This window comes from Podarcis raffonei, chromosome 6 (genome assembly GCF_027172205.1).
Source record: "Podarcis raffonei isolate rPodRaf1 chromosome 6, rPodRaf1.pri, whole genome shotgun sequence".
Classification (NCBI taxonomy): domain Eukaryota; kingdom Metazoa; phylum Chordata; class Lepidosauria; order Squamata; family Lacertidae; genus Podarcis; species Podarcis raffonei.
Genome location: NC_070607.1, coordinates 78,793,999 through 78,814,888, shown reverse-complemented (window position 1 = coordinate 78,814,888; position 20,890 = coordinate 78,793,999). Strand labels below are relative to the sequence as shown.

Here is a 20,890-nt window from a genome sequence, read left to right as displayed (position 1 = left end):
CTGGAAATCCACCACTTGGCAGACTGGCCTGACGTGCCTTGACTTGGTTCAATGCATTCATGGTATAGCCCTGCATTCCTCAACCAAGACAGAGGACCTCTTCAAATATTTTTGAGGACTGCGGCACATTCCATGTGTGCATCACATTTATTATGATGAACAGCGGACAACAGATTCGATGCTGAACCCCAACAAGACAAAAATATTGTTTCTGTGGAAAAGGGGGCAGGCAGGTTTGACCCACTCCCTGGTCCTGAATGGGGTAATTGTGCTCCTAAAGGACTAGGTGTGTGCTTCCTTGGGGTCATTTTGGACTCACAGCTGTATATGGAAGTGCAGGTTTATTCTGTGTCCTGGGAAGTTGTTTACCAGCTCGATCTGGTACGTCGGCTGAGACCCGACCTGGCTGTGCACTGTCTTGCCAGAGTGGCACATGCTCTGGTTATCTCCTGCAAAGACTACTACAATGTGCTACCTTTGAAGGTGACTCAGAAACTACAACTAATCCAGAATGTGGCTGCTAGACTGGTGACTAGGAATGATCACTGGAACAATATAACACTAGTCCTAAAAGAATTACATTGGATCCCAGTACGCTTTTTGAGTACAATTCAAAATGTTGGAGCTGACCTTTAAAACCCTAATTGGCCTTGGCCCTGCTGCCGCTACTGCCTCTGCTCTGCAGAGATCTTGCATGCCACATCTGCCTCCTGTGCCACCCCCCACTCCCAGAACCATCCTTGCTTCTCCTTGGCAGCAGCCAAGCGGAAGCCCCCGACTCTCGTGTGTGTGTGTTTCCGGTGCTTTTTTCTACTAAAAGGGTGGTGGTATTCTTAATCTTAAAAGAGGTGTATTAACTTTGCTGAACATCTTTAGAGTTTGTGAATTTGTGAGCAATCCTCTTAATGCTAAATCTAAAGATAATTTATGATTATCAAATGATATCACCTCAACCATTCTAAGAGCTTCTTGCCTCATCCTACCTCTACCCTTACATAAAAATCTTTAGAAATAGTATTGCAAATATGATCTGTTCCCTAGCTGCGTAGTTTGTCAACAATGTTCATCTCTGGGTTATTTGTGGGGCGTAGGAATTCGTTCTCCCCCCCAAAAAAAATATAGCCCAGCTCTCCACAAAGTCTGAGGGACAGTGGACCGGCCCCCTGCTGGAAAAGTTTGCTGACCCCTGCTTTAGAATGGTGTGGGAGCTGGCACAGCAGACTGCAAGGAAAAGGGGACATTTGAGGAAATCACCTCCACCCATTTTGGCTCATGGAAGCCTTTGCTATATGAAACAGCCCTACTGTCAGTGAAGGGGCACAACTGGATGCAACTCAATGCACTGTTAAGGGAATCCACATTGTAATGTTTTTATGCTTAAACGTTAAACAAAAAACATTTCCCCTATTATCCTTGAAACAGTCTGGTTTGAAACATGCTGCCACATCCTTGTTCATTCATCTGACATATGGTAAATTATAAAGGACGTTATTAAACAAAAAATATTTTGGAGCAGTCTCTTGGCATTTGCTTAACACTTGCAGCTTTCTCTTAGAAGGAGGGATACCACCACATATTGTTGATTGATTCCTAAGACACATTTTAACACACTAGTCTAGGATAGCAATTGCATTTATCTACACCAGTCACCTAGGGACGCGGGTGGCGCTGTGGGTAAAACCTCAGCGCCTAGGACTTGCCGATCGCATGGTCGGCGGTTCGAATCCCCGCAGCGGGGTGCGCTCCCATCGTTCGGTCCCAGCGCCTGCCAACCTAGCAGTTCAAAAGCACCTCCAGGTGCAAGTAGATAAATAGGGACCGCTTACCAGCGGGAAGGTAAACGGCGTTCCGTGTGCTGCGCTGGCTTGCCAGATGCAGCTTTGTCACACTGGCCACGTGACCTGGAAGTGTCTCCAGACAGCGCTGGCTCCCGGCCTATAGAGTGAGATGAGCGCACAACCCTAGAGTCTGGCAAGACTGGCCCGTACGGGCAGGGGTACCTTTACCTTTACACCAGTCACCTAGAGCCTTCTGTTACCTTGCTGCAAGTCAGTGTGATCTGCATATCAATATATTGAGTTACCACAGTAACAGGAAGAAACTAACTCAAAAACAGCAATGTGTAAAAATAGAAATGAAGAGGAGCAATTCAATCCACAACCCAGGTAAAAACCTTAATCACAATTAACACCAAGTTGCATAAATTGGAGAATTAGAATGTGAAAGTTATTCTATCAGTTTAAATCTCTGCTAGAATGTGTGTCCCCGAGAGCCCTTATTTCAGCCTTAGGGCCACTGAGAGGATCTCTCTCAAAGTTTTTCATATGAGCATTTTGAACTATCAGTTGATAAAAATAACTTTTCCAAGGCCAGATATATTTAAAGCTTTGAACATACCACATACTTCTCAATTTTATGTGTCGTATTACATAATAATATTGCTATGCAGAAGTTTGATGTATGAGGCTTATTAAAGTTTTATACTTTGCACTCTTGAGCTAATGAGAGCCAATGCACTTCAAAACAAAATGTTCAAAGCTCAGACACATATGCTGAACATGTGTGCATACAAAAAGGTTTCAAAATTTTGTTAAAAATGTGAAAATGAGTAAAGCTCCTGTTACCCTTGATAAATATCAGCTGTCCTGCAATTCAGGCCAATATGTACAAATTTTCATAAACCACAGAACTTGAAAAGGAAATTTTGACTTCAATAGCTGTATGTAATGCATTCTACATGGCAATTCCAAGTCAAGGTCAAGAGTTCAAAGGTTTCACTTCAATATGGGAAAAGCTACCTTTTAAGAATAAGCCACTGCTATCCCTTTACTAGTAGAAGTAAAATCACTAATGTCAATAAAGTGAGCAAAGACTGAAATAATTCATTCAGCTTGACCTTTCTTTTATTTAGATTCTTTGTACCAAAATATGTGCTAGCCTATGAAAGGACATATCCTTCAAAAATGATAATACAGTAAGTCCACAACTTACACGGGAGTTACATTCCAGGGATCACACCTAAAGCCAAAATTGGGTTTAGTCAAAATTAGGTACAGTGGCAGGTGGGATTGCACCTAAATTGCAGTCTTACTGTATAACAATGAAAGACAGCTACTGAACTTATTTATTCTTCACGTTTACTTTCATGGCAATCTATTTTTGTTTCTAGTTTTAAACTAAACAACATGACCTGTAGGGAGCAAGCTACATGAAAAGAAGCCACTATTACAATACAAAGTGACATTAACCTACCCTTCTTACTTTCAAGTTTCAAGTTAGTGTTTTCATACTAAGCCCCAGCACTACTTTTTGCAAACAATATTTCTCAGTGAAATAAAAGTATTATTTGCATATCACCACTTATAACTATTGGGAGCTTTACCAGGCAAAAATCAAGCAGGGCATGTACAGAGATTTAATGTTCCTGATCTTTCCACAGCTAAGAGCTCCAAGAAAATATGGCAAAATCAAAGCTACAACCTCCAAAGAACTGTTGTGGTGGATGCCAGAACATTATTTTTCCATAACAGAAAAGCAGGCAACATGAGTTGGTCGAAAAGAAAGACTGCTCCCAATCTGTATCTTAGACCAATTAAAAGTGCTGTCTTTAACTCTTAAAGCTGTAAACAGTTTGAAACCAGGTTGCATGAAAAGTTCTCCCTCCTCCCAAATATTCCTAACCAAGATACCTTTTTCAGTGGTGGCCTGAAACTCTCTCCCTAGAGAGGCTTGTCTGGCACAGTTTCTATGGCCTTTTCAATGGCAGGTGAAGACACTCTTTGTTCATCCAGGATTGTTTTATATTGTGCTTAAATTAATATTGGGCTGTTGAGGTGGTCCTAAGCTTCATACCTGGATAATTAACAGATATCTCAAGTCTGGGCAAGGCCTTTGTATTGAAAACAAGGAGGGCCACTAGCCCATCTAAAACAATGTTGGTCTGGATGAACCAATATTCAGTGGAAGACAGGAAGATATTAGAAATACATAAGACTATTTCTGCCCAATAACAAAGGTTCTCTGTGTGATTTAAGCCATACAAACTATTCCACTATACAGTATTTCCCTCTAGGAAATAGTGCTACAGCATGGAACACAAATATGCTTAGTACAATCAAGCATTTACAATACAAGCCTGAACTACAGAAGCGATTGTGTCCCTGAAGTGATGTCTCATGGCTGAGAATAACAATAATAAAAGTCAGCAGCATTTTTATGATGAATGTATAGCAAGGGAAGTTCTGGATTGTAGAATGTATAGAAATGGAGAAATTATATTTCTGGGAAAGTTTTAGCAAACCAAGTTTTGAGTTGGGAATTGAGTTGGTGTGACAACTGAACAAAGGTACAGGTCTCAAAATGAAATATTGGGTGAAGAAACCAAAGAACACCTAAAAAGTAGATGAATTTGCTCAGAGTAAAAAAATTGTGATTTGTAAGGGGTGGGAAGAAACCAGGAGCCAAAGTGGATTTTGCATTCAGGACAAACTGCAGACCAGCAAAAAAAATGACATATATTCAAGTTTATTAAACTGTCTGGCACGCTTCATTTAAAGACAAACAGAATACTCATTGCATAGCTTAGATTTGCAATGGGAATAAACAGCAGTTAGCTCTCAATTTTCAGCAGTGAAAATGTTAAGTGCCATAAACTATGAATGAGATCATGTCTTTGGGTACTAAAAGGCTATGGCCCCTGGAATTCCACAGTACTAAATTGCTACTTTAACTGGAGTAGAATGACAAACTTTCTCAAGCATTTTAAGGGATCCATACAAAGTCTATTACAATTTTGAGTCATAAATAAAATAATTCTTTTAACTAAAACTTAATTTTAGTACATTTCTGTACCGTAAGGTAGTATATTTAGTAGTTTTCTATTACTGCAGCTAAAGATACCACTATGTATGACAAATTACAGTGTACAATAGTAAACAGCCACAAAACTGGTAAATCCAGCTCAGAAACAAGGGGTTACTAGTATTATAAGATTCAATATTTTTGGTAGTTAATACTGCAAACCATAGGGACGCGGGTGGCGCTGTGGGTAAAACTTCAGCGCCTAGGGCTTGCCAATCGCATGGTCGGTGGTTCGAATCCCCGCGGCGGGGTGAGCTCTCCTCTTTCGTTCCCAGCTCCTGCCCACCTAGCAGTTCGAAAGCACCCCTAAGTGCAAGTAGATAAATAGGTACCGCTTTCTAGCGGGAAGGTAAATGGCGTTTCCGTGTGCTGCGCTGGTGCCGGCTCGCCACAGCAGCTTTGTTACGCTGGCCACGTGACCCGGAAGTGTCTTCGGACAGCGCTGGCCCCCGGCCTCTTAAGTGAGATGGGTGCACAACCCTAGAGTCGGACACGACTGGCCCGTACGGGCAGGGGTACCTTTATCTTTACTGCAAACCATACAATAAAAAGACATCTTACTAAAACATTGGGGGAGGGTCCTTAGAATCACAGAGTTGGAAAGGACCCTGAGGGTCATCTAGTCCAACCCCCTGAAATGCAGGAATATGCAGCTGTCCCTTAAGGTGACTGAAGCTGCAGCCTTGGCGTTAACAGTACCACACTCTAACCAACTGAGCAATTCAACTTCTTGTGGCCTGCCACACACAGAGTTTGACACACACACACTCTTAGTGGCATTTCAAAAGTTTGTATGGGGTTGGGCTACAGTAGTAAAAATTCTGACAAATAGAATACTTCTGCATGGTTGCTGAGAGGTTCTTTATATCAACAGAGAATATAGTCTAGAACTACTTTCTGTGGAGCACCCAACTGAATAGGTTACACAATAGATGAGGTATTATGTGATCACAGGTAAAGCAAATGCTAGCAGATATATGGAGGACAGTTTTCAAATTTCATAACCGAATGCCATGTGATTTTAAAATATTAATCCTTTAAGACTCTATTGGACCATTAATACTAGAGGGAAATTCAAATGATTTTGGAAAAGGCTATGGATTTGATAAAAGACAATTGCTTCACAGAGACATTCTTAAGTAACTTATTTGTGCCAACCATTAGTTAATTATTCCTAATTAAATGTTTGGTCAAGATATAATAAAACACCAACTCATCTCACCAAAAAAAGTCTGGTTTGTAATATGATTTCCTGTATCAAAATACATGCACAGCAAATCCAAAGATATCTTGCATGAGAAATAAAAATAGCCTGTGTGCAGTGTAAAACGACGCTAGACAAAAGACTGCGGGTGGCGAGGAGAGTCAAACTACAATATCTGTTACTTGGGAACACTGATTAGAACAGAGGCCACAGAGTATCATTATGAATGCATTTTGCTATTACTGTTTCGAGGTGAACTGCACCCAAGGGGGGCGGGGTAAAGAGAATTTGCTATTAATCATATTAAATTCATTGTTCCTTTGATGCTAAAGGCAAGGCTATATACAAGGATTCTACCTCTACTGTACCTCAGATCAAACTGTATAATAGAAACAATAACCACCAAAAATTAGCAGTTTGCAGTCATAAGCCTTACATGTGCTACACTTCTTTCAAACATGAGCTGTTACAAAATGATTACGCAAAATGTTTTTAAATAATCACTCTGACATAGTAATAGTCCACTGGAATTATTGCACACAAGCCCTGTCTAGATAATATGCCTCAAGTTAAAACACAAGATTTCAACTGTTGCCTCAGTACTTTCTCTGAGTCCAGAGGAAAGAAAAAATTACCAATTTCAGAAAATTGAAAATGGCTAAAATGTTTATCATGTCAATTACGTTCTTAGAATACTAAGCTAAGCACCTCCATTTATTAGTAGAGTCAGTCAGATAATGAATCTATTGTCACAGTAGCAAGTAAATTTTAAAAATAAACAATTCTATGTCTAAATGCTTAAATACAGTTTAGGCTGGCTACTTTCAACTCCTTTTTTATATTACAGAACTGTGCTGTTGTTCACATCTAATTTGTGAAACAACATTAAAGGTTTTCTAATTTGAAAATCCAAACTATTTTCCTCCATGGCAATACTTGCAATTTGACTGAGTTTTAAAAAATCTTATTATCAAAATAAACTTAGGAAAATTTAAGAATAAAGACATGTAAACATTGAACTAATACAAGCAATTACCCATTTGCACAGGGGTTGCATTCCAAGGCACATGTGTCGGCGGGAAAGGGAAAAGCCCACCCCACCCTGTTCCGTCCCCTTCCAGGGCCGAAAACAGCACACATTTTGGCAGTTGTGTGTGTGTTGAACATGTGCAAATGGGGAGTTGCCTGCATCAGAAACCATTTAATAAACAAAACCTGAAGCATAAAACCTTGATAGCATCAAGAATGCAATACTAAACCCAAATAATTAACAGCAAATTTGGTTGAAAACAGTGCCACTAATTATTTTTTAGTTTAAAAAATTGCTTACGATTGGGATGCTACAAGATGATTTAACTGGGATTTCTCAAATACAAAGGTCTTGGGCACAAACCACCACTTAGTTTTGCTGTATGCACCAATGAAACCAAATACAGTGGTACCCCCAGTTGTGAACGGGATCTGTTCCGGAGGCCCGACCGCATCCCAGAAACTTCATAACCAGAGGCGCCCTTCTGCGTGCGCACGCGGCGTGATTAAGCGCTTCTGTGCATGTGTACGTGGCGAAACCCAGAAGGTAACGCAACCTAAGGGTCCACTGTAGAGTTGCATGAGAGGACAACTGTGTTTCATCATTCACTACACAAAGCATTGAGATTTTCACACACACACCCCTTATGCCAAGTCGGACCATTGGTCCACCTAGTTCCGTATCATCCACATTGACAGTGTTGTACAGGCAGCAGCTCTCCAGTGTGGTGTAGTGGTTAAGAGCGGTAGTCACGTAATCTGGGGAACCGGGTTCGCGTCTCCGCTCCTCCACATGCAGGTGCTGGGTGACCTTGGGCCAGTCACACTTCTCTGAAGTCTCTCAGCCCCACTCACCTCACAGAGTGTTTGTTGTGGGGGAGGAAGGGAAAGGAGATTGTTAGCCGCTTTGAGACTCCTGAAGGGGAGTGAAAGGCGGGATATCAAATCCAAACTCTTCTTCTTCTTCTTCCAGGATTTCAGAGAAAAGGCCTCTCACAGCCCTATCTGGAGATGACAGGGATTGTACATGGTCTACCACTGAGCTATGACCCTTCCCCAGGTTAAATGGAATGCAAACAAAATCACTGTCTGACTACTAAAGCAAATCAAAAAAACTTTGTTTATTAGCTGCATGTCAGCTGACTTTTTGTGCTGACATTAAAAGCCTCCAAGAATTCCCAATGTTTACCACCACTTACTTCCAAACCAAAAGAACCTAATATTTTGGGATGCAAATGTTCATTAGACAAATAATCTCAAATTGTCTGCCTTTTATATTGTCAGTATCCATAACGTTTGCACAGAAAGAGAATCCAGCAAATTAAGGGGAGAGAGTCTACTTATTTGTCAGGTTGTTTTAATTGTGGGTGTTACTAAGTAGAGGGAAAATGCCAACTCTGCTGTTACTGGAACATGGAAGCTACTTGCTTGTACTTGTTCTTTATCTCCCTCCACCCCCACCTCAAAAGATTGCATGCGGAGCTGCACGATCACACAGAATAAATACAGGAAAGGAGGCAAAAAACCCCACCCTCTTTCTCTGCAAGTGGTAGGCGTTCCACAAGAACTGCTATGGGGTCAAAAGTTCACCATGATTTCAATTTCACCTTTTAGCAACCAATCAGAAAACAGCAACTGAAGACAGAACTTTCAGCCGCAAATGAAAAGTTAACTCACTGAGTACCAGATTCCATAGGAAGGCTAACTTTTTTGAAGCTCGTTACAGCTACTGTTTTTCTAGGAATCCGACAGTGAAAAATAGATTCCATAAAGTTTTCTTACCAAGTGTTTGTTTAGAGATATTTATAGCTTCACAACATTTGCACGATTTCCAACAAGCAAGTTATGAGGAGTAGCAAGATTTAACTGTAGCAATAGTATATTATTAATACCAATTGAAGGTGACATAGTGTGTTAGCTTTTGCATTTAAACATCCAGCTTGATGAACAGTTCTGTGAATTAAATACTCCTTCATTTACTTTACAGAAAAGTAAGTCTGCATATTTTGTAACTGGGTTTATTCCCCTGGTAGTTTTGAAACTGCTCTGAAGATGAAGGGTGACCTTCAAAACTATTTCTGCCCTGCTCTATAAAAGTGTCCAGAGAATGATGATAAAGGGCATGTCAGGTTTTTTCTAACTCCTCTTCCACCTAACCTGAAAAAACTTTGGGAAACCTGAAAGTTGTATGTTGCTGTTACAAGAGTTTAGAAGTCTTCTAAAGAACCAATACAGTTGCCTGCATTTTTTTCTTAATTCCACTGGAATAACTATGAAATTTATGTGGTTCCTTTGTAAAATCTCAATTATCCAGATTTTTTTCTCTCTCAAGTAAATTTACTCCGAGTAGACCTACTGAAATAAATGAACATGACCATACTTCCTGACAGTAAGAGCTGTTCGACAGTGGAATTTGCTGCCAAGGAGTGTGGTAGAGTCTCCTTCTTTGGAGGTCTTTAAGCAGAGGCTTGACAACCATATGTCAGGAGTGCTCTGATGGTGTTTCCTGCTTGGCAGGGGGTTGGACTCGATGGCCTTTGTGGTCTCTTCCAACTCTATGATTCTAAGTTAGGTCCATTAATATAAATAGGTCTACTCTGCCACCCACTATTTTTCTACACACGTTAGGTCTTTTAAGTCCATCCCTCTTCATATCAGAATACCAGAGACAATTGAAGCTTTCTGTACTTCACCCAAACAAGTTTCATGACATATTCTTAAATTCTACAAAATCATTCACACACGATTGGGCCGGTTCCACCCCCCGGGCCTTAGTTTGCCTACCCATGGGAACCTAGACATAATTAGGCATAACTGCATCTTTAAATCTCAGCAATACCTCAAGGACTGCCTCTTGCCAGCCTCTCCCCATATAAACTGCCTTGGACCCCACAATCATATTCTGAGCCCTTCTTTGTGTCCCTCCTCCACTAGAGGCTTGGAAGGCAGCAACACAAGATCAAGTCGTTTCTGTGGTGGCTCCCCACTTGTGGAATGCACTCCCCAGGCTTGCCTGGCACTTTCACTACATATCTTTAGGTGCCAAGCAAAAATATTTTTATTCTCCCAGTACTTTGGGTTAATTAAATAACGCATGGCCTTTTAAACTAGGTTTAATTAGATTTTAATTTGACCCTGACTTGTTTTTAGGAGGTAATTTAATTATTGTTTGATTTTATACCAATGTTATATATTTGATGTTAGCCGCCCTGAGCCCGGTTTTGGCCAGGGAGGGCAGGATACAAATAAAAGTTTATTATTATTATTATTATTATTATTATTATTATTATTATTATTATTATTATTATTTGGTTTTGTTTATTACTGTGTTACACATTTTTGTGTTTTTATATTGTAAACCACCTTGTGATCTTCAGATGAAGGGCAGTATAGAAATTTATTTAACAACAACTGGTCCTCCATGTCGGCCTGCTCAAGGGCCTCCAGTCCACCGGTCCACCATCCCTCATACCATGTGGTGGGCCGGATTATATTTTGGAAAAAAAATAATGAACGAATTCTTATACCCCACAAATAACCCAGAGATGCATTTTAAATAAAAGGACACATTCTACTCATGTAAAAACACGCTGATTCCCGGACTATCCATGGGCCGGATTGAGAAGGCGATTGGGCCGTATCTAGTCCACGGGTCTTAGGTTTCCTATGCCTGCTCTATACTGTTTGCGCACCAAACCATTTTTTCACACGAGAAGACCAAATACTTTACCATCACTATACTTAAAGTGACAGGAGACTTTAGACTGAAACAGAACAGCAAGCCATTTTGGGACAACTGGGTTTGTTGTTGTTTTTTAAAAAATGTTCACCAGGTGGAGCAGGTTGTGATGAAGGAGGTCCATTTGCAGCAACTAAAAGTTTTATCTCAACAATATCTGCGCACGATGGTACTACTGGTATATGATTGCATTGCTGAAATGCTCTCTTGCTTAAAGAAACCACCCTGCCTACAGTGAGTACATTAATGTAACATCTCCCATATGAGAAACTTAAAGGTCACATAAAGGTAAAGGTACCCCTGACCGTTAGGTCCAGTCGTGGATGACTCTGGGGTTGCGTGCTCATCTCACTCTATAGGCTGAGGGAACCGATGTTTGTCTGCAGACATCTTCCAGGTCATGTGGCCAGCATGACTAAGCCACTTCTGGCAAACCGGAGCAGCGCATGGAAACGGTGTTTACCTTTCCGCCGGAGCGGTACCTACTTATCTACTTGCACTTTGACGTGCTTTTGAAATGCTAGGTGGGCAGGAGCTGGGACCAAACAATGGGAACTCACCCCGTAGCGGGGATTTGATATTTTGATATTTAGATATTTTTTTCCCCTGACCAAAGGTTTCAAGAGCAGGTTACAATGTAGGTGCCTCCTGACATGTACATTATCAGGGTTTTGTATGCAATTGGTAAAATTTCTCAGCAGCATATCTAACCACCTGGGACGGTACATGCCTGGGTGCGGGGCAAAGTGCCCATGGGGGCAAGGCAAGCTACCCACAGAGTGGGGCAAGTTGGGGCAGGGTGCATTACATGGAGCCTCCACGGAGTCCGCCACCAGCTCCCTCTCAGCTGTAGGGTGGCTAAGGGAGAGGCAGTGGGAAGACACAAGCCCCACACTGCTGTTTTGGGCAGCACGGAACCTGCAGGTGCCCGAGCCACTGTGTCAGGAGAGACCCATGGCATGGGCGCATTGCAGGCCAGGTCCCACGGTAAGTGCAGTGTGGCACTCGGTGAGCTCTCCTCCTCCAGCTACGCCTCTGACTTACCCATTTGTATTAAGTGGGCAAGAGATCTCTGCAACTAGGGATATGTAATAACTGATAAAACCTTGAACATCTCCCTTTTCCTGAATGTACCTCTAATCATTTGGAACACCAACACTGTTCAGATGCAACTCTGAATGTGTTGAGGGGCAGGGAGAAAAATCACAGCTGTTCATCTCTGCACTCTGCATCCATACAAAAACTGGAAGGTCTATCCATTTTGAGCAGGGATTCTTGACTATGCAGATTCTTCCAGTTGAAGACACAACCTACAGATGTACAGAGTTTCAGACATTACTATACAAACTGCGGGAGGCAGTGGAAGACAGGAGCGCCTGGCATGTTCTGGTCCATGGGGTCATGAAGAGTTGGACACGACTAAACAACAACAACAACAATACACACATGCAAATGTCCAGTGTCCGTGGACAGGTGTGATTTGCCTCCACACACACATACTACTCCATCTAGAGCTGTAGTGCTACGATAGAAAGCCATTCAGGGAAGACATTTAAAATAAAGTTGGCAGAAAACATATTTGAAGCAATCAACCTCCTGGTAAGCAGCAGCAACACAACAGACCAGGGGTCAGCTAAGCAGTAGCATGTCATCACACTGTCCACTATTAGGGGTCACAGTGATACAATGCTCCCACTCCTATATGCAGGGCCATCACCAGGGAGTAGAACAAGGTTACTTCTGCCCCACCCCCCACAAATGATTTCCTATTGTCCCCAATGCTATTTCACATTTATATGAAGCTGCTGGGTACAGTGATCAGGGGGTTTGGGTTATGGTGTCATGTATGCTGAGGACACCCAACTCTGTATCTCTACTCCATTAGAACATGAATTGGTTCTTGGAAGTGGTAACGTGCTGCATGGCAGTCAATAACCTGAAGCTGAATCCTGATAAATTGGAGGCACTATTCTTGTGTTTAGGAACTTGGTATTCAACCTGTGGAGTCACACTCTCACTGAAGGAGCAGGTGTGTAGTATGGCAGTGCTTCTTGACCCACCTTTGTCATTTGAAATAGCACTGGGGACAACATATAGCGCTACACAATGCCATGTACATGCAATGCAGCAGATGGGCAGTGTTCCAACACCACTTTCTGGAAATGATACCCATGCAGGAAAAGAGAAGTGCAGTGCACACAATCTCCATCCTGGGTGACAACCATGATATGCCTAAGAGTTCTCTGCTGTCTGTATCTGTTTTACCACCATGCTCTTAAAAGCAGAATGGTGTGGTATGCATATAAAGTAGGGCTGCCATATTTCAAAGGTTTTTAGCTTTTCCCAAAGCTTTTTTGGCAAATTTGCTTTGAAAAAATGAAGATTTTGAGCTGTTTTTAAGGGAAATCACAAAAAAACTGACATAGGTTGCCATATGTCTGGATTTCCCCGGCATTTTTAGCGATTTCAGCCCAAACACTGCTTCTGACTGCAGTATTCTGGATATGTCCAGGAAATTTTGGACATATGGCAACCCTATATAAAGACAGACAAAGCAGGGCCAAATCTAAAAGCTTCAGAAAAAACCCCACATACACATAAAACCCACAGAACTTTAAAATAATTACACCCCCTGTGCTAGAATTGATACAGTCAGTCTATTACAGATAGCCAAACTTTCCAAATAATCAAGGGTTTGCTTCCAGTCATTCGCCACAAGGGTGATGTTTTGGCAGAAAGACAAGAAAAACTGGTAGGATGTCATGTTACCCTGGATCCGTAAGAAGAGAGATTTAACAAGCTATTAAATAGGAGGTAGCTTGACAATGTCAACAATGTTGAAGGGAAAAGCTTTTTTGTCTATTTGATTTGCAACATCAAAAACTGACCTGCAGGATCCCCCAAGACTCCAAATATGGCACTAATTACAGTGTGAGTACTAAAGCCAAACAAAATCCACTCAAAGGAGAGGGGGGGGGAGAATGAATATACCCTCTCCTTTATAACTACATAATGTACGGTACCTCTGTTAAAGGAAGTACTCTGAGAAGAGTCTCTACAGAAGTTCTTAAGACATGGATGGATTCTAAGGAAATTCTGCAAAACTGTTGAAACTTCAACATCTTTTGTACACCTATTCCATTTGTGATGCCACAACAATGCAAGCTGTCTTCAGTGAAATTTAAAGATTGTAATGCTTTGCTTATATTTATTGGTTATAGGCAACAGATTAAAAATTTCCCATGTCCCTCCTTGTCATAAATATGCTCAAACGGTTGCTTTGTTGTCTTCTTTTCAGAGGGATTTCTCATCTTACCATTCTTAACCTTGTTGAATCTCCATCATTAAGGTTCTGATTTCAGGCCTCATTTTCTGCAGTGGTACCCTGAGTTTCAAATGCTCTGTCTAAGGATGCCTATCTAGCATTAACCTTACAACATTCATGGCACAATATTTTAGTCTAAGCTGCTTGATTTCCTTAGTTTTATTCTTTTTAGCTTGCTTTCGATTGATTGATTGATTGATTGATTGATGGTGGTAGTGGTGGTACTAGATATTGTACTTCTTGTTAGCTGAATTATTTCACACCTCCCTAGAATCTTCAAATGAAGGGGAGTGAAAATATTTTAAATGCGTGGCTTGTTCCTGCTTTATACCTCAGTGCTATGCCTATGGCCCTGTTTCCCCCTTTGCCCCAGCCACAAGGAGATTAGAAGCCACCACTTCAGATAAACCACAGTTTAGTGTTACATGCAACCAAAATTGACTTATTATTGACTGTAGTGTGGGTTGCATTCAATGATGTTGTTTTAATTGTGCAACAGACTTTTCCCTGTAACCCAAGGATACTATCTCATGGATATACAGTGGTGCCTCGGGTTCAGAACTTAATTCATTCTGGAGGTATGTTCTTAACCTGAAACTGTTCTTAACCTGAAGCACCACTTTAGCTAATGGGGCCTCCTGCTGCTGCTGTGCCGCTGGAGCACGATTTGTGTTCTCATCCTGAAGCAAAGTTCTTAACCCGAGGTAATATTTCTGGGTTAGCGGAATCTGTAACCTGAAGCGTATGTAACGCGAGGTACCACTGTACATATAATTTGTTAAATGAATAATTAGAGTTAAACCTTATCTGATGTTCTGTTTGATTTTGAAGATTTAATGGTCTGGTCCTAAAAGATTTCAACAAGTGGATTTCTACATAAGACAGCAGACAGCAATAATTTCTATGTAAGACAGTGCATAATGGCAATATCACAAATGACTATTATTCTATTCCTGCAGGCAAGATGCCCTACACAAAATAGTAGGATCTTTCATGTCTGTGCTGCCTCAGTGCATGTTCCAACAATGACACTCTATTGAGATAGATGAAGAAGAGCAAGACCATTTGTGGCAGCATTGTATAAAAATCCTTGCTAGATGAACATGGGGCCTTCCTGCAAGGAGCAATTATTATGGAAGTCATTCACTTGGCTACTTGTTCAGATGCATCGGTCCTTAGCATGCAATATTTATCAACAATGCTGATCAACTTTTAAAGAGGAAATTATACAGATTGGTTATTAGTTAAATGTTATGCTGTGCTTAACTTTAAATGCCAATTGTTCCCTAATACATTCTTAGATCACAGATACTGCTTAGAAAAGGCAACCACTAAATTATTTTAACACAGGCTTTATATTTCAATAACCCTCACTGTAGGCAACTTCTCTGTCCTTTCTACATACTGAAAAGTCGTCTAAATGGAGATATTATTTAAGAACTCCCCTTATTTCCCTCATGGCCTCATTTTAAAAGAAAATGTCTGCTCTAACATTTTATATCAAGTCAGCATGTTAGCAAGCAGCTTTTCTGTGTCCTGAATTTGATTAATACAAGCCAAGGTCACTTCCTGAAAGATGTCTAGCACTGCAGCTGCAAGCAAACTAGGTTTCTCTGCACTCTGAAGCTGGGGGAAGGGAGTGGGCATTGGCAGTTGCTAATACCATGTTAATAGCTAACATAAACCTTGCCTGATATCAAGGGGAAAGGGAAGGGAACAAATATTCTAAATGTATTCATAAATGTACACAACTACACATTTATTTATTTTTAAAGGAAACTTCAGGATGATGTTGCCGTTCCCCTGCACACACAGAAACAGTGGCAATTACATTCTTAAGACAGAGGCATTTGGGTTGTTTTCCAGTGTCCCAGAAGTGGGGACCCTACAGCCCTTATCCTAATTATCATGTGATTCTCATATGGCAAGGAGACGGAAAAAGGAGGGAAATGGGTTGCAGAGAGTGAAAAGATGATAGTTTGCCCATGTTCTGGCTCCACACCAACCCACCAGCAGCCTGTGGCCTCCCACACACCCCTCCAAAGGAATGCGGTCCTCAGCAAAAAAAGGGCTCCTCAACTCTGCTGTATTTGTGGTTTTTTTTTTTGAGCAAGCCCCACTGAGACTGAATTCTGAATAGACACACCGAGAATAGCACTGTAAGTAAACAATACATAATGTTACCTATCTGAATTCCATTTTCCCTCAAAGCTGTTGAATTACACTCCGCTTTAATACAGATTTTATAATGCAATTCCTATAAATCAATTGGTTTCACTTTGCATTAAAAATGTTTCAAATACAATACTCCAAGAAACCATCCTTAAATCTTTTTACTGGCTCAATAAGCATGTTTTGGCAGTCATGCAATTTTGGCATTAACCCCTTAATATGCTTTCAACATCACACATTATGATGTTCCTGATTAATGCCAAACTTTGTCATACCAAGATCAAATGGTGCTCCCCTTTAAAAACTTCCAGAAATAAGCAACAATAATTTTCATATTTGACCTCCTGGTTTGCAGAAGCCCAGGAATTCAAGAACAACAAAGAAGGTATAGGCAATCATGCAACAAATTCTAATGAAAACATGGTAACTCCCAAATTAAGACCAACTGTACTTAATGTGGATTACTCTCAAGGAAATGAGCAAAGGATCGCAGCCCAATTCAAGCAGAAAGTTTGCTGAAAAGCATCACATGCCTTTGTGACCCATGTTTAATAATCACACATAAGATGAAAAATAAAAATATTTCCTGAGATTTGAAAGCTAAAGCATTCAGTATTTGTGATGTGTTATAGAGCGAGGAACTGGACCATGACACAAAGAAACAAACAGCTTAAGAACACCACAATATGCCATGGAACAAGCAAAGCTAACAATTGAATGCCACAAAGATAAAAAGTTACAGAGGTAGTGGAAAAGGCCACAAAGTTAAAATGGACATATACAGGGCATGTGGCAAGAGATGACTCAGGTTGATAGAATAAAGCAATGCTAGTGTGGAGACCCCACAGTTTTAAAAGACCAAGGGAATGACCACTAACAGCAGAGCTTATGTGGATGGATGGAGGAAGCAAACAACAGAAAGCTATGGAGAGAACCTGAAGAGGTGCATATCCAAAGGTAGATATTAGACTGTAAAGATTTAAAAAACCACATGGAAAATGAAGTACGGTTCAACAGATTCCACCCCCACCCCCCACTTCCAATAGCTTTAAAAAACTATGTAAGAGTTCCTGTGCTTAAACTGGCTTTATTCCACCAACTTCAATGGGACCAGATAATTAATTGTATTCTAAGTTGACTGTTAAACACTTACTTGGAAATGTATTCCTCTCAGCACTCACACAGCATCTCTACCTAGAGGTTGAAAAATGGCAGGATACTAGTTAGCCAGAGAAATAAAACTATTTATCTAATCTGAAAGCAAAGAAGTGTGTGTGAATACATGTCTATGGAAGTTACGGAAACAACCTAACCCTTAAATGAGAATGGGGGATCTAATGAACTGAACTGCAATTCTGCTGTCTACAGACCTCCATTTACCCAGGCACAAAGAGCCAGTTCAAACATTAAGTTGCTGAAGTTGTACAATCCTCTCATATGACTGTACCACCACAAAATGATTTTATTTTAATTTAAAAAGTTATTGCGCTAGCCAAAGGCCATGGTGTCATCCAAATAAAGGAAAAGGGGAGGGTGAACACAACAGTCACTACATATGCAGTAAAACCATGATCAAATCCACCAAAATTCCTTGTTACACAGAATAAAAAGTAATTCTCAAGTAAAATGTGCAAATTAGATCTCAGAGTCCCCTTTGCAGTTGACTGCTAGCCTATCCAGTTGTTTCTTCCTAACCTTCCTAACCATGTTCCAAAGCAAACCTACCATCTTACACATTAGATTAAATTGGGAATCTTCTCACATTAGAATAGTTTGTGTGGAGTTTTCTTATTAGAGTGGTTTGAATGGAAGTGTCTTCTATCTAAAACAAACAGATGATACAATCAAGTGGAAAGCCCCAGAAGCTCAACATTCGTATTGTTCCTCAACTGCAATGTAAAATATGTACACATTGACATAAATAGCAACACGCTGCAACTTAAAGGGTTCCAGTTTGCAGCCTACACAAGGGGGTTACCCTAGGAAACAGAAGCACAAAGCAAAGATAAAAAGATAGGAAAAAGTTATACTGTGAGTTGCTTCACACATTACAAGGTTAAAAAATGAATTCCTATATAACTGAATGTTCCAGGGAGTTACTACAAATCAAGTGTTTTCCATACTAAACAAATGCTGCATTTCAATATGCACAAATCAAGGGGGGGGTGTATCTTTTGGTAATACACGATACTATCATTTTGTATAAAATACTCAATATTTCCCGAATGAAAGGGGGTCCTTGGGGCCACAGCATAGAGCAGATCGTAACCACAAAAGGGGTGTTCCAAGGGCCAAATCCAAAGCCCTTCCATTTACCAGAAACAGAGCTGGCGGACTTCTTTCCCATTCTAAGGGCAGTTGAGAACAATATACTCCCATACTAACACTGAAGACGTAAGACTGAAATCTGAACAATACTGGCACCATATGGACACAATGTTATTTCCGTTCCTGATACTACAGTTGAATTTGATTGCAATGTGCACATTTTTATAAGCCCCTCTTGGGGCTATAAAAGCAGGCTGTAAGTATTCCAAACTTGTAAATAAATATAAAATCTGGGAGTTTAGTGTTTCAAAAAGTTAATTCTATCAGGGTCAAGTTGTATCAAGTAAAATGGGTGCATGAACAGTATCTAGAATACACAGTGTGCATGAAGCTAAATCCAGATATGAAAAACTTAAAATAAATTTTTAATGCCTATGCATATCAGAACCTGTAACATTTAAGATTCAGCTCGCCTCCTGTCTAGAGGTTATGTAATTTAGGGAAGTACTGCATATTATAATTGGTGCAGGAAATACCAGAGTTAGACCAGTGTTTTTTATGCCAAATGAGTACATAATGGAAGCAAAAATGAGTATATACTAGTTTGTAGAACCTGAGCCTTTAAAGTTTCCTAAATGAAGTTTAAACACACATGTACACACACTAATTACTCCTACACTTTTTCTGTTAAATGCTGGCTCAGGGTAAATGGAATTTGTCTTTTACTGAAATAATTTTATTTCCGTATCAATGGCAGTGCTTTAATAGAGTTAGTGAAGTTGTTAAATGCTACAATATGAAACATTTTTATTTTGGGAGTTTCTAGTCCACCATTCTAGTGTCAAGAAACAACATACAAAATTAATCAAATGCATCAAGTATTTAACATCACAGGGAGACTAGAGTATAGTATATAATTATTTTTGTTTTTTCTCAAATTTATATGTCACTATCCTGGCCCAGAGAAGTTCTCAATTCAGTTTGCATCAAGGCAGCTTACATCAAGTACCAAAATGTAGCTTCCCTTCACCACTGGCTATTGAAAGCAACCAAAAATTAAAAAGTGGTGGGTAATCTCTAAAATGAAAAAAGTGCAGGCACAAGTGGGCTTTCAGTGGAGAGTCTTTCCTAAACTGAACACTGCACCTACAGACTTGTCAAACTGTGGGTTGGCACTACAAGAACAGAACAGCTTTCAAAAAGTCATTGGACTTGTGCACTTCTTCCCTTCAGACCCTTTCAGGCCCTTACCAGAGTATTAAGTAATCAGTCCCTAAACCACCAGCAGGGGTTAACACTTTACTGAGAAATTCTTGCATAAATTGAAGGCTTTAAATAGAATCAGTGTTTGTAGATGTTTCTTTACTTCTCTCTCTCTCTGTCTGAAATACAGGCAAGAAATGTGATCTGTGAACATGTTATGTTAGAATTGTAGGTCTTACAAATACATTTACTAATAAATGATAGATGTAGGAAGTAAATGGTGGAGCATATGGGAGGGTTCAGATAATTTTTCTGGAGAGCTCCATCAAAAGTTCTGGGTCTCAAAATGCAACCGGAAGACAGTGGAATATGATTTCAAGAGGGGAGAAGAAGCCATTTTCAGTAGGTGGGACTAGGGACAAGGCTGAAAATGGAAGAGTACTGGGAACAAGTTGTGATGAATTTGATTTTACTCTTGATATCCAAGAGTCAGAAAAATTCCTGGTGACAATAACCTGAATAAAGCCGGTCAAACATACTGAACTCTCTAGTGCTTATTATTTTATTTCCATTTGCAATATTATTTTGACAGATCTCTATCATATATGTATGTACCTTTCAATTTATTGGTATTTCTCTACAGCAACATGTGGGCAATCTATTGGCCCAGAGAACACAAGTGGCCCCCATTGGATTCACTTGAATGTTCCTCACTTATGACTTTACCACCTCTAAAAAGATTGCCACCAATTTTGCATGACTGGTTCCCATCCTTGTATTAGAAACTTTACAGAGGAGTAAGGCAACCCCCTTCAGAGTAACACTGTTGATGCATTGGGTGGAGGAAATTGCCTGACACTTGTTGGAATCCATCTATCTCGAGAGACAATGGAATACGCCTTCGGGGGTGAATTAAAACTGCTCCATTAGCAGCACCAACATGACCTCCCCAGGGTGAAAAAGCCTGGGCAGTGTGTATGGAGGTCCTGGGCTGCCCAGATGTCAAGACCCCCTTTCAGCCTCACTGATGTGGTCCAAAGGAAAACAGAGCAATATCTTTGGCACCAGCCTGGCTGCAGGAGTCACCTGG

The 20,890-nt window shown here is 40.5% G+C and overlaps 1 protein-coding gene across 7 annotated transcripts in view; it reads right to left on the bottom strand.

Annotated features, from left to right (window-relative positions):
* NCOA3 (nuclear receptor coactivator 3) overlaps nt 1-20,890 on the bottom strand; it is a 100,410-nt gene that overhangs the window by 57,834 nt on the left and 21,686 nt on the right. For 3 of the 7 annotated variants that reach the window (XM_053394181.1, XM_053394180.1, XM_053394187.1), the window contains exon 2: nt 17,483-17,523. The exons of the other annotated variants lie outside the window; for them this stretch is intronic. The gene's annotated coding sequence lies outside the window, so the exon portion shown is untranslated. The remainder of the gene's footprint in view (nt 1-17,482; nt 17,524-20,890) is intronic. 7 annotated transcript variants of the gene reach the window in all.